The sequence below is a fragment of the Pteropus vampyrus genome, unplaced genomic scaffold (assembly GCF_000151845.1).
Source record: "Pteropus vampyrus isolate Shadow unplaced genomic scaffold, Pvam_2.0 Scaffold32, whole genome shotgun sequence".
Classification (NCBI taxonomy): Eukaryota; Metazoa; Chordata; class Mammalia; order Chiroptera; family Pteropodidae; genus Pteropus; species Pteropus vampyrus.
Window position 1 is genome coordinate 5,496,073 of NW_011888813.1, and position 3,804 is coordinate 5,499,876.

Below are 3,804 nucleotides of genomic sequence, written 5' to 3' on the forward strand. Positions count from 1 at the left end.
AGGGAGGGTCAACGTAAAATTTTACTTTTCTCTCTCTACCAGGCCCCACAGATAGAGATATGGGAGAGAGCTGACTTTGGTAAGAATCCTCACTCACCTTTTGCCATCTTCTGACAGTTTTCCCCGGATCCTATTTGCAGGCTCCAGAGCCAGTGGGGTGTCTCAGAGCTACAGGGGTGTCCCTGGTCACCAAAGACTGTTGAGGGGGAAAAAGAATTTTCCCTCTACCCTTCATGGTGCATGTTTAGCTGAGAATCTTTTTTCTCTAAGTCATCTCATAAATAGATAAGCTTATCTGGTTTAAAAGTTCTCCACTAAGACCACTATAATTCAAAATTATCTTTGGTAAAGTTAATATCCATTAAAAAAATAAAATTATTCACCTGAGGCTTCACACTGGCCCTGGTACAGCTTAAATCAGACCCAGTGAGAACTGGAACCAGTTCTTTTCTAAATCAGTCCTAGTTTGACCTCTGATCTTGTCCGGTACCTAAGTCAGACCCAGTCCAAACGCAACTCAATCTGGTTTCTGAGTCGGAACCATTCAGACCCTGTACCGGTCCGGTTTTTAAATCGGACCCAGTCTGACTCTGGTGGTTTCCGGTCTCAGTCCGGAAAAAGAAATGCTCAAGTCTGAAAGTTCTTAACCCGAAAACCGCAGGGCTCGGACGGAGAGGGACTGGCCCGCCTCAGGTTGCTCTTTGATCCCTGGCAGGTGGTGGGGGGGGTGGCTCCTTAAGTTCCTGCTTCTGATACTATTACTGTTAAATGATAAACTGAGGCATATTAAAACTTTTAAGAGTTTATTTGAACAAAAGTCATTTTGAATCGGGTAGCATCCAATATAGCAGATAGGCACTCCAAGGAGCAGTACAACGTGAAAGACTTTTATAGGCAGAAGGAAGCAAGAACAAGGAAATTATACTAGAAATTCCTGAGTGTGTGGCTTAAGATTCCATTTCTGGGAAAGCTGAAACTGTAATTAAGTTAAGTCCCAGTTTGGGACTTAGCATAAGAGATGTCATTTTGTTTTAGGCCTATTGTTTTGTATTTTTGTTTGTTTGTTTGTTTGTTTGTTTTTTTAACAGTAAAAAATCAAACTCAGTAAAAGAAAAATTATTATACTGTTCGACACTGTGCTAAGTGCTGTGAAAGATACAGAAGAAAGTATGGTCAAAGAGTTTCCATTCTATTTGAGCCATGACACCTAAAAATTTGAAATAAATACAAAGCACAATTTATAACAAGTGTTAATTAGTGTTTAGGGAAAAGTCCTTACATTTAAATATATATGGTTTCTAAATATATATTGTTCTCTATAACCTGGCCTCTATTTTTTAATCCAACATCTTCAGTCCACAGACTTTCACTGGCTTTTTCTGTGCTACTGTCCTAATGAATTATTTGCTGTTACCTCAGTGAATAATCTGTACCATCTTAAGGCCACAAGTTCTTTCTTCTAGGAATATTTTATCTGTCCCCACTTGGTCTTCTTAGAAAATTCCTGTCATTTGAGTTCTAATTTGTGTCACTTTCACTATTAACCTTTTTTTGATCTGCTTAAAAATTTTATCTATCACTTTTTTGGACCACTACAATATATTAATAGACTTTTTTATGTTAACCCTTTATTACAAGTCATGTTCTTATAACAGTGTATGTGGACTTAGGTGAAAATACATGGATAGACTTTTGTTTTATTAACTATCAGACTGAATTGGGAGATGACATCCTACAGTTGAAATTCTTATCTTTAAGCCTTGGTTAAATCATCTATAAAATGAAGTAAAAAATTCTACCAAAACCTTAGTGCCAGCATGAGATGGTATTGGCTAGGGCTAGGGTAGTAAATGATAACAACTAACGTTGTAGAGTGTTTATTAAATCTCAGATATCGTTCTAAACTCTTGCATATGTTAATTAAAGCAAACCCAGTAACATTTGTTATTATTGTCCATATATCAGTTGAGAAATCTGAGATCCAGAGAATTTGTAAAGTCATGTAGCAAAGCCGTGATTTTAAGCCAAATAGGATTGCTACATGTGTTTGCCTTTAGCCGGCACAAAAATTCTGATGTTCAAAATCTGACATAAGTAAGAGACACAGGGATATATAAAATAAAGTAACAGTGGTAATAAAACATTTTAAATTTCTGTAATACAGTTTCAGAGAGTTAACTTAAAGTTGATATATCATTGTCTTTTGATTTTCATGAATAAGAAAATACCACCTTCTGTTTAAAGAACCAAGAATTATTTCTAATTCTCTTCTGAGCTCATGAAATTATATCACACTTCACAAGTTAGGAAGTAGACACACTTTTTTCTTTCTTTCTTTATTTTTATTTATTATGGTGACATTAGTTAATGAAATCCAGTAAGTTTCAAGTGTACAAGTCAACAGTAAGTTACATTGTATGTTCACTGCCTATAGTTAGATTTCTTTCTGTTTCTTTCTGTTTTTACATATTTGACCCCTTTTGCCTCCTCCCTTCCCCACAATCTCTGGTAGCCACTAGTCTGCTGGACATGTCCATGAGTCTCTGTTTGTTTGTTATATTTGTTGCTTTTAGATTTCTATCCACCTGCAAATTGGTACAGCCACTATGGAAAACAGTATTGAGGTTCCGCAATAAGAATTGGTCTACCATATGATCCAGCAATCCCTCTACTGGGTGGGTATTTATCTCAAAGACTTGAAAATATATATGTGAAAAGATATATACACACCAATGTTCATAGCAACATTATTCATGGTGGCTAAGATGTGGGAGCAACCGAAGTGTCCTACGATAGATGTTCGGGTAAAGAAGATGTGGTATATATATATATACGATGGAATATTACTTGCTTATAGGAAGAGATGAAATACTTCTATTTGCAACAACATGGGTGGATCTCGAGATAATCATGCAAAGCGAAGTAAGCCAGACAGAAAATGTTGAAAACTACATTACATTACTTATATGTGGGATATAAATCTAAAAGCAATAAACAAACATGACACACACTCGTATGCTTGAACATGATCAGGCTTGAAAAGTCATATTTCTTCATAGACATTATTGGATGGTTTATAAATTTTATCTATTGTAATGAGTTCACCGAGGAAAATTATGTTGTTTAATATTATCTAGCCTGAACTATGAGACTCATCAACAGAGTTATTTTGCAAATCAACTATGCCGTGTTTTACATAATCATGTAAATTTCTGTTTTTATCTATCTATTGTATGCAGTGAATGATATTTAAAGTAATTCTGCACTTGTTGTCAAGGTTTAAATTACAAGGGCACGTAGAAGTTGTTTTATGGTAGGTGTCATATTAACAAACGTTATCAGGCACAGAAACGACATATATATACCAAACTATTTAGTCTCATCTTAAGGTAAAGTTAATTCATAAACCATGATAGAGGATAAATACTACCCTTTAGCACAGAGGTTGATGTGAGAAGACACTAATTACTTTCTCAGAAAATGTGATTAAAGTTACCATGCTTAGGATGGCAAATAAAATCTCTGGCACTTTTGAGAAACATAAACTAGACTGGAGTTTAACACTACTTCAGCAATGTCAAATATATATGTGTACATAATTGTTAGACTAAATGAGCTGGTAATATAGGGTAACATAATGTCCCTATATTTTAAATTTTAGACTAAATAAGGTATAGTCATTAGTAGTACTATATTGTCTATGTATTAAAAATAATGGCTCTGAGCTGTGAGGGATAAGGAAAGTGACAAAAGAAGAGGGTCAGACAAAGAATAAAGCATTAACAATATGGCGTGTTTAACGAT